The sequence below is a fragment of the Chelonoidis abingdonii genome, chromosome 1 (assembly GCF_003597395.2).
Source record: "Chelonoidis abingdonii isolate Lonesome George chromosome 1, CheloAbing_2.0, whole genome shotgun sequence".
NCBI lineage: Eukaryota > Metazoa > Chordata > Testudines > Testudinidae > Chelonoidis > Chelonoidis abingdonii.
The window spans coordinates 16,514,629-16,526,256 of NC_133769.1; positions in this window are offsets into that span (position 1 = coordinate 16,514,629).

Here is an 11,628-nt window from a genome sequence, read left to right on the forward strand (position 1 = left end):
AGTTTTCCTGAGTTAGTGTTCTGTGTGTTGGTGTATAGTTGCGTGGGAGTATGCTTCAGGTTCGGGGGTCTCTGTAAGCGAGACTGGCTTGCCTCTAAAGGTCGTGTGGAGTGAGGGATCTTTTCCAGGACAGGTTGGAGACCGTGATGATGTGCTGGAGAGGTTTTAACTGGAGGCTTACGTGATGGCTGTGGTGTTCTGTTATTTTCCTTGTTGGGTCTGTCTTGTAGTAGTGACTTCTGAGTACTTCATCTTGCTCTGTACATCTGTTTCCTCCACTTCCCAGGGGTTATTGTATTTTAAGAATGCTTGATAAAGATTCTAGTAGGTGTTTGTCTCTGTCTGAGGGATTGGAGCAAGTTGGTGTATCTAAGGCTTGCTGTAGACAATGATTCGTGTGGTGTCCTGGATGAAGCTGGAGGCATGCAGGTAAGTAAATAATCAGTAGATTTCCGGTATAGGGTGTGTTTATGTGACATATTTATGCACTATATGTCCAGGATGGAGCTCCACTGTTCTCCACTTATAAGGTATCCCTTCTCTTCATGTGTCAGTATATTTATGCCTGCACCTGTGATTTTCATCATGCACCGAAGAAGTGGGGTTTTACCCATGAAAGCTTATGCCCAAAAAATTTAGTCTTTAAGTGTGACATGACTCCTTGCTGTTTTTGTAGATACAGACTAACACGGACCCTCTGAAAAATGGATGTAGAGAGCATTACATCAGCAGAAGCCAAATTTAAGTGAAAAAACATTTCCACAGCTAGTTTGATGCAAGGCAGCTATGTCATCCTACATGGATGTAAACCAGGCTAATGCACTTAAAAGTGGTTTAACCCCGGTGGATCCACATTGCCAGCATAAGGCACCTCTATACTGGCATAGTTGTATCACACTAGGGTAGCAGACAGTATAAATTCTGTCTGTAAAATTCCACCCAACCGAAACAGTTGTTCTGGTCAAACCTGCGTGCAGACCAGGCCTAAGAGGAAAACCAGGGAAATCATCCATCTTTTTTCTTTGCTTTTATTGAAGCGGTGTCAAGTATTCTGCTAGTCTGAAAGCGCTGCCTTGTCTGACCCCGGGCCTGAAACTTTCCTTACATGACAAATCCTTCTTAGCAGAGCCCTGGCTGGGGAGAGGCTCTTGGACGTGCTCAGGCAGAGCTGACCTCACTGAGGCTGCTTGAGAGCTGAGTCCGCTCTTCCTCTCTGGGCCAACCCCCTTGGGAGCTCACTGCAGGCCATCGCTCCCCCTCTCCCCAGCAAAGTTTTCAAGGCAGAGGGTGGGGTTTGGCCCCGTGTGTGCACAGCAGCAGCACCCCCTGCAAAGGAGAGAAACTGGCCGCTCGCGCTCGCTCCAGGCGCGCTGCAGCTCCTGGGACGGGGGCATGCACCCAGCCTGCCCTGGTCCACCCGGATCGGATGAACAGAGGCGCTGGCTCCCCCCGAGCGCCCTGGGGGCCCCCGCCGGTGCTCAGCCAGGGAGCACCCGCGGCTTAGGAGCAGAACCGGAGCCAGCCGTGCGCGTGAGGGAGACTGCACTGGGGGGGGCACAAAATGGCGCCGCCCCTGGCGTTCCTCCCCTGGCATAACAGACCCGATCCATCCCCCTCCCGGCGGCAGAACAGGGGGGTCAGAATCACCCCGCCGTCCTCTTCCTCACGACATGAGGCTGAAACCGCTCTCTCCCCTCCCCCTCTCCCGCTCCCTTGGGGCCCGCTTGCTGCCGCCGCCGCCTCGCGTGGCGTGGGCTGCGGGGCCGCTCGGTGGCGGCCTGCGGCCAGGCTCCCTCAGCCACCAGGGCGCGCTGTGTGCGCGCGGCTTCCCCCACAGGTGGCATGGCTCACTACAAAAGCAATTTTCGCTCTCTTGGTATTGACACCTCCTCATCAGTTATTGAGAGTGGACCACATCCACCCTGATTGAATTGGCCCTGTCAACACTGTTTCTCTGCCTGTAAGGTAACTCCCATCTCTTCATGTGCCAATATATTTATGCCTGTATCTGTAATTTTCACTCCATGCATCTGAAGAAGTGGGGTGTTTTACCCACGAAAGCTTATGCCTAAATAAATCTGTTAGTCTTTAAGGTGCCACTGGACTCCTCGTTGTTTTTACACCCATTTAGTAACAGCACCTTCTGGAGCGGCGTACAGACACGGTTGATTTGTCACGGAGTCACCTAGGCGATGCTCTGGAACTACTCCCTACGAAGCCAGTCAGGACTCTGGGGGAGCATGCCTCCTCTCTCTGAGCATACTGTCTCCAGGGCAAGAAGTTTACACAGCTTCAACCTTCCTGGGTCTGACCTCGGAGCATTCAGCATTCCCTTCCACACCATGCGCTTCCCGCAGCGAGTCCGCCAAGGCAGGCTTCCTGGGGAAGGCAGATGTCCCTGCACCTCAACTCTGCAGTCAGCAGTGACTCTCAGCCAGACGGTAAAACAGAAGGTCTGTTAGTCAACAGGAACACAGCGTAAGGTAGAACTTGTTAGCACAGAAATCAATGACTTTCAGCCAAGTCCATCTTGAGGGGAGTGGAGCCCAGAGTCAGGGCTCTGGCCCTCCTCCTGTGTCACAAGCCAGCTGAGACTGACTTACTTCCAGCTGCCTGGCCCCTGCCCTGCCCGTTGCTCCTCCTCGGCCTTTGTCTCTCTTCCTGGTCCAGAGTCACCCGGTCGCATTCCCCTCCTGGATCTCAGGTTATGAAGGGGCAGCTATAGCATCTATGCAGGCAGCTGGAGCAGCCTCCGCAAAAGTCACACACACCATTCATGCAAAACAGTAAGACTCACATAGGCTCACATACAATATAACAAGGGAAAATCCCTACTTCGTCACATGATGTAATTATGTCAACACATTGCTTATGATGACTGTTACTGGCTTTCAAGAGCCATCCCACAATGCCCCACACTGATAGTACAATCGATACAAACATTCTTGGTGAGGACACGCATTGCTGACACAAGAAGCCAAGTGTGCACACACACAAGTGATTTAGTATCTGCAGTGGCTGTATGCCTCCTTGTGAGGTGAACATAATTTTGTACTGTAGATGTGACCTTACAGAGACAAGGTGGGTGAGGTAGTATCTTTTATTGGACCAACCTGTGATGGAGAGAGACAAACTTTTGAGCTTACACAGAGCTCTTCTTCAGGAGAGAAGCTCTGCTTTGGTCTACACTACAAACTTACATTGGTATAACTACATCATTCAGCAGTGTGGAAAATCCACACCCTTGAGCGACACAGTTATACCAACCTAACTCCCAGTGCAGACAGCATTATGTTGATGGGAGGGCTTCTCCCTTCGACATAGGTACCGCCTCTCGGGGAGGTGGGGTACTTGCACTGATGGGAGAAAGTGTCCTATTGGCATAAGTATTGTCTTCATTCAGTGCTACAGCCCTCTGTGTAAGTTCGAAACTTGCCTTTTGCCAACAGAAGTTGGTCCAATAAAGATACTACCTTGTCTGTGTATAGACAAACCCCATTTCAGCATTTGCTGAAATTTAAAACTAAAAGCTAAATGCTCATTTTATCATATTTTTACAATGTGCACGTTTAAATTACCTATCAGAATAATATCAAATTTTGGGGGGATGCAAACCAAGATCAAAAAAAGTTTTGCAAAAGCCTTTGTGAATTAAGGCTGACAAATTTAATGCAGCTTAGTTTAACATGAATACCCAAAGTAGAGAAAGATACAGTCTTCTCCTGTGAAGGAACATGTCTTGGCTGGATAACCGTACTCAGAGAGTAGTTATTAAGGGTTCCCAATCCTGCTGGAAAGGTATAACAAGTGGGGTTCCGCAGGGGTCTGTTTTGGGACCGGCTCTGTTCAATATCTTCATCAACGACGAGATAATTGGCATAGAAAGTAACGCTTGATTAATGTTTGGAGATGATACAAACTGAAAGAGATTGCCATGTTTGGAGATAGGGTCAAAATTCAAAATTGACTGGACAAAATTGGAGAAATGTTGAGCGTAACAGGATGAGTTTAATAAAGACAAGCGCAAAGTGCCCACCAGGAAGGAACATACAGTTGCACACCATAACACTGGGAAGAGACTGTCTAGAAGAGGTACGAAAGAAGGATCTAGGTTATAGTGGACCACAAGCTAAATATGAGTCAACAGTGTGATGCTGTTGCACAAAACACCAAACTGATTCTGTGATGCATAAACAGGTTGTGTTGTGAGAAACACAAGATAAGTCATTCTCCGCCTATCTCTCTGCGCTGGTGGTCTCAACTGGAGTACTGTGTCGAGTTTGGCACCACCATTTCAGGAAAGATCTGAGAAATTGGAGAGATCAAAAAAAGCAACAAGAATGATTAAAAGTCTAGAGAACATTACCTATGAAGGAAGCTGAAAGAATTGGTTGGTTAGTCTGGGAAAAGAGAAAACTGAGAGAGACATGATAGCCGTTTCAGGTATCTAAAAGGGTCATCGGAGGAGGAGAAAACTTGTTCGTCTTTGCTCTAATGATAAACAAGAAGCAATGGGCTTAAAATGCAGCAAAGGGAGTTTAGTTGGACATTATGAAAAAGTCTATAACTGTTCAGGTTTTTAAACACCTGAGAATAAATTGCCTAGGGAGGTTGTGGAATCTCCATCTCTGGAGATATTTAAGAGTAGGTTAGATAAATGTGTATCAGGGATGGTCTAGACAGTATTTGGTCCTGCCATGAGGGCAGGGGACTGGACTCAATGACCTCTCGGGGTCCCTTCCAGTCCTAGAATCTATGAATCTATAGCTGGCAATCTGTATAATGAATTACAGGAGGACCAGTTTAATATTTACATGACTGACAGTTGAAATGATTGCTTTAATTTATTCACCACTTGACGCCTTCACACATTGCTATTTTACATCTCATGCTGTCTGCTAAAGTAGAAGGGCTAAACTCTTCCATGGTGTAACTTCTTTGCAGTCAATATGTTAAGGGTACATTTAGGACACGTGTATTATTTGCAGAGAACAGCCTGGACACACAATCCTGTTCCCAAACTCTGGGGAAGGGCAGATCAGAATCTTGTGGGTCAGACCCATCCCCAGTCACTTGGTGAAATGACAACTAAAGGGGCACACGATAACTTGCCTACAAGTAGGGTTGCCACCTTTCTAATTGCTGGTAACCAGACTCCCAAGGCCGTGCACCCTGCCCCGTCTCTTTCCCCAAGGGCTGTTGCTTGCTACTCTCCACTCCCCCATTGCTTGCCTCCATATCCCCATTCCTAGCTCTGCTCCGGGGCTGGGACGGGATCTGCTGCAGCCTAACACGGCTGCCTGCAGGTAGGAGGTGGCCTCGACTGAGCAGGGTCTGGCATGGGTTAATGTCACGGCACCTCCCACTGCCCTGCGGTAACTAGGCTTTTGGTATCTGGTCAGTACATCTGACCAGACACTGTTAGGTCCCATTTTTTACTGGACTTTCCGGTTGAAAACCGGGCACCTGGCAAATCTAAATGGTACCCAGACTCAGAAGCCAAAAAACGGACTGTCCAGGTAAAAGCCGGACGGGTGGCAACCCTACCTACTTGAAGAAAACAGTATCTCTGCTCCCATCAATATCGATAGGAAAATTCCTATTGATTTCAGTGGTACAGATCAAACCCATATTTAAGAGTAATGATCTGAAATGAATAAAAGAAAAACAGCCTGAATATTACCATTATTATTTTTTATCATAGTTGTGCCCAGAGACTCCAATCAGGTTCCTGTTGTGGTAGGTGATATACAAACACAAAGTAAAAGACAGTCCCAGGCTCAAATCACAATATCAGGAAATATGCCTAATAGTGAGATTTAATTCTAGAATATTGGACTCCTAAGGGAAATGATGGAACCCTCATAGGTTGGGCAGGAGTGTCATTTTATATTACATTGCTATGGGGACAATCTCAAAAGGCAATCCATATACTACTTTGGGGAATTTTCTAAACGTCAATGATAGACTTTGTCAGAGAAAGTTGGACTTAAATACTGTCTTAAATCCTACATCATATTTTGGGTGTGGATGCTGAAGCTGTGGTGGCTGATGTTGTATACTGTGTGCTAAATTAAATAGGCCAAAGTAATACCCACTGGAACTTCACTGAAGACAGGTCTACAGTGCGGTACCTTAATTTTGTTTGCAAAAATCAGGGTAACTTTTTAATAATTACTGCTGATTCTATTCTGCTAACCTGAAAAAAGATTTAAAATATTTGGGACTGCTATAATTAGCACTCATCTTTAATGAGGACGATAGAGGAATTTTATGAGTCCCTCATTCACTGCTAATCTAATCACATGGTAGGATCCTGCAGTGGACCAAGTGATATGCCGTAGGCCAAAGAGATCTTTTCTAGTATTTCTGTGTTCTATATCTTGTATTGTTCATTTCTGTGAAGCATTTGGGGATACACTTAGTGAAAGAGATACACAAGATAAAATTGTATTGATGGTTGACTTTCCTTTTTGTTCTTTCCCTTTGTTATATTTTTTTCCTTGAAGGGACATTGTCAATTTGAAATTTTCTGTCTGAAAATTGTGTAAACACTAGTTACAAATAACACCTAAAGTTATTGTCACAGAAAGTTATCATAAACTGATTTCATTTTTCAGTTTGTTGTAGGGTTGCCAACTCTGACTGAAGCTATTCCAGGAGATATTTTTCCCCAACATGATGTAATGTCACTTTCTTAAAATATCCTATTAAAATCTCCCAGATTGCTTTCAGTAGTCACTGGCAGAGCAATGCTGATTCCGGGAGACTCTAGGCCAATCCTGGAGGGTTGGCAAACCTAGTTTGTTGCTTTTGTGCATATGACAGAACTTAGGGTACGGTCAGTTTCAGTCTTTCCCCTGTATAGTGAGAACCTGATCCTGCAAACATAAACACCATACACGTCAATTTACTCATGTAAGTAGTCCCACTGACTTCACCTAGATAAGCATGTACTGACTCATACACTTAGGCCCTGATTATGCAATCTGTGCTGCATGGAAATGAATCAGAAACTAGAAAATTGGACAGCCCTTTAGATCAAAGTCCTTTAGTTATTTATAGAACAGATATGACATGGGTAGCTACTGAGCACTTGTCCTTCCTACACTGATAATGTGCTTCATTATCACTGATAATGTGCCATGACCTTATGGGACCTCCTTGAGAGATCACAGGGTAGTTTGGTCTCCATGTATTCCTGGGCCCATGGGTTGGGACTGCATTGATATTTTTATGCTCTGGACCACAAGGCCTCATTTACACTTAGAATGTATGTTGAAATAGCTATGGCGCACAGGTTGTGAAAAATCCACACCCTGGAGCGCTGTAGCTATGCCATCCTAACCCCAGTGTAGACACAGCTAGCTCGACAGAAGAATGCTTCTGTTGACCTAGCTACCATCGTTCAGGGAGATGGTTTTACCTCTATTGATGGAAAAACCCCTTCTGTTGCTGGCCTAGTTATGGACTCAGACCATCAGCTCATTTCGCACAGGTCACCATCAGATTATTCTAACTAGAGACCTACAGATTAGACTCATAGACTCATAGACTCATAGGTCAGAAGGGACCAATATGATCATCTAGTCTGACCTCCTGCACAAGGCAGGCCACAAAACCCTACCCATACACATTTATAACAACCCCTAACCATGACTGAGTTATTGAAATCCTCAAAATTGTGATTTGAAGACCTCAAGCTGCAGAGAATCCACCAGCAAGCGACCCATGCCCCACGCTACAGAGGAAGGCGAAAAACCTCCAGGGCCTCTGCCAATCCGCCCTGGAGGAAAATTCCTTCCCGACCCCAAATATGGCGATCAGCTAAACCCTGAGCATGTGGGCAAGACTCACCAGCCAGCACCCAAGAAAGAATTCTCTGCAGTAACTCAGTTCCCATCCCATCCAACATCCCCTCACAGACCATTGAGCAGACTTATCTGCCGATAATCCAAGATCACTTGCCCAAATTAAACTATCCGATCATAACATCCCCTCCATATACTTATCAAGCTTAGTCTTAAAGCCAGATAAGTCTTTTGCCCCCACTACTTCCCTCGGAAGGCTGTTCCAGAACTTCACTCCCCTAATGGTTAGAAACCTTCGTCTAATTTCAAGCCTAAACTTCCTAATATCCAGTTTGTACCCATTCGTCCTCGTGCCTACATTAGTACTAAACTTAAATAATTCCTCTCCCTCCCTAACGTTAATCCCCTTGATATATTTATATAGAGCAAAGTCTTCTTTATTCTGTTACAATGGCTGCCGTGTTCTTCCCTACATACTCAGTACCTGCTCTTCCGTGGTGGGCAAGTGACTGTAATAAAGGGAACTGGATCAAAGGGGCAGAAAGCTTTTAATTTCACCTTTTAATTCATTTTAAATCTCAGGGCTGTATGAATATTACATTTTAAGAAACTATTGTTTCTCTTTGGTGGGAACATGGGAGTATTATTTATCCAGTTCTAGTCAGGGTTTATTTGGGAATGTTTTATTTCAAAATAACACTTGAAATTTGTATATATTCACAAATAGTCAAAATTATTTGCTCAGTTAAAATATTTGTTGACTAATTTGTTTTTTTAAAAGGTCATTAAATTAAAATAAAGCCAAGGCCATATCTCACAACAAGCTCCATGTGGAGGCAGGATCAGTGCCTAAATTGATTAGTTCTATCCCTGACCCAGTCTCTCTCCTTCCTAGTTATTATGGTCTGAGTTACTCTGCCTTCAAAACCAATTTCCTGAATCAATACTGGTCCTTCCGGGTCTGTTGAATCTTGTGTCTGCATGCACATGCGCGCACCCTCTCTCTCTCTCTCTCTCTCTCTTTCTCACTCCTGCAAAGAGGGATAATGATACAGGTCTCCTTTGAGGACTTTGAGATCAACCAATAAAAAGTGCTGTATAAAAGCTAGGTATTATTACTGCAGTACTAAATAATATTGCTTTCTACATGAGGATGTTCTAGACACTCAGTGCTTCTTTGCTCCAAGGCTTATCCTAAAAACAGGCATGCTCAGCTATTTAAAATATTTAGCTGTGTGTAAACAATTATTATGAAGGCAGGATAGCTCAGGGCAAACAGGAGGAAAGGAGAGTGATGGCACAGGAGTACTATCTTCCCTTAGCCATTTAATTAAAAAATTGTACATTAAAAAAAGCCTTGACTTACAAATCTCCAGACTTAGTTCAAAGTATTACATTCACATGTGTAAAGGAATCTGCCAGGCTTGTGCAAGCAGAAGTAGCTGTCATTTGCAATATTAATATTACTTTTCTTGGAGATGGGAAAAGTTCACTGTGAAATGAAAGCCCGAGAGACAGCTGAAGAGGCTGATGAGAGCATCAGGAGTTGCATATAGGTGACTGGTTAGTGGGCTAGCAATTCAATTTCAGCTATTTGTTTTTAGTTGAATGTATTCGATTATTTATAAGCTGTGGTAACAATTTCTCCCTGAAGGTTTCCACTTTTCTAGACACATTCAGGCAGTCCTTTTTTTAATCTGTTCGCTTGCTAATAGGACACTTCTATGCTATATTTACTCCTCAGAGAGTTCTGCACCAAAAAAATAAAAATTCTACACACAATATTTTAAAATTCTGCATATTTTATTTGTCAAAATAACACACAATGTAATCATGTGAGTCCCATGCGGCTGGGCTGCCATTATTTTTTCATGCAGAAATCACAAATTCTGCATGAAAAAAAATTCTACAGAAAACATTCATTCTGTGCAAATTCTGCATTGTGCACTGGCACAGAATTCCAGCAGGGATATATCTTGTCTCTCTCATTGCAGAGCATCCCTTACATAGAACCTGAATGTTAAAACAGCTGGAGATTGGGCCACTGCGGATATGGACATCTGGATGCCATGAAGAAATGCTTCTGAAATTTGTGGTAACCTGTTTTGTGGTCCTCCACAATTTCTTCCTGAAACACTCTTACAACAGTACTTGAAATCTTACTCTTCCACTGCTCTTATCCTCTTTTTCATTTGAGAGAGTATTTTGAAAATTGCTCCTTGTCTTGTTCATTCCCCGAGTTGTTCTCATATAACTAATATTATAAAATAAAAAGAAAACCAAACAACCCAGGGCTACAAGGGGTTGTATTACGTCTTACAACTTTTTGCTACCTAACATCTTCTCTTTTCCTCAGTGAGACCTCTTGAGAAGAGCCATGAAAAGACAACTGACAAGCCTGTGTCATTCCCAGCTGCCCTTCAGTCTTCTGAGCTAATATTCCACCTGTTCTCATCTGAAAGGGGCATTTCCCAAAACATTCAGTTGCTGTTTTAACAGCAGTACGTTGTGTAACCTGTTCTCTCGCAGCAGTCCCTTCAGCTTCCATTCCTCAAATACAGTCACAAGAATACATCCATAGTAGAAGTCCATCACTGCAGCTACACCCAGAAAAAATATCCGTAATCAGCTGCAGGCCCAATGGCACTTAGCAACACTAGCCCCTCCAGCTCCATCAGGTTATAGGAAGCTGTACAATGAACCTTCCCCCATCCCCTAACAGCCAGCCTCATGTAAGTCCTGACTGAGGCTAGTAGTGGAGACATGACTTCATACTATGCCTCCACAGCTCAATCCTGTCATTGCTTCCAGCTTGCCATAGGGATCTGCTCCTTGATTCTGTTTTGATCCTTTTCTATTTCTTGCACATTTGCACCGAAATCAATAGGACTTTGCAAACTAAACGTAATGTGTGCTTTGGTATGCTACTAATCCACTTATTTGGATCCTCTTACTGCTCCTTTGGGCTGCCCTGATCTTCTCTATCAGCCCACCCAGCTGCTCTGATCTGCTCTCTAAACTTCCACTGCGGCTATATTAGCATCCCTGTCAACTCACAAGGCCGCTCTGTCAGCTCCTCCAATCTTCTCTTCCAATGAGAGATTCTGAACTAAAATATAATGCTTTTAACATACAACACCGATGTAAGCTAAAATCATGAAAAGTTGCTACAGCACCTGCTTAGAAGCTGTATTTCCTCAAATGTTGTTTAAAATTCAGACAGCTGAAATGGTTTAGGCCGCACTAGGAAATAACAGCCTGCTTTTCAGTTCTGAAAATTAAAGTATTTTTGTCCCAGGGAGAATGTGAAATCCCCCACCCCATTTCGAAAATAGATTATGTGAATTTCATACCTCTGGGAGATTGACAGCCCTGGAGATCAATATCCTTATTCATCAAGAGGATTTATGCAGCAGCAGTTTAAACTTCCTTGAACATACAAACCACTAATATGGCTCTCTCTTGATGTAGAGAAGCTGCCTCTAGGGATGAAAGGATAGTTCAAGTCTCCATGACCCGTTCATCTTTGACCCCTCTGCCGAAGCAGATGATAGTGTTAATGGGGGTGAGTTTTTTGGGTGACATGGACAGATTCAGTGGAAATTAACTGACAAAAAACAGACCTGAAAAAGAGCTCTGTATAAGCTCAAAAGCTTTTTCTCTTTCACCAAGAAAAGTTGGTTCAATAAAAAACAAAATACCTCACCTATGTTGTCTCTCTAAAAACCAGCTAGCAATCACTGGGAAACAACTTTCAATAATTACCATCCTGGGCTGAATTTGAATAGATGATTTAGGAATTAAAGGTACAATATCC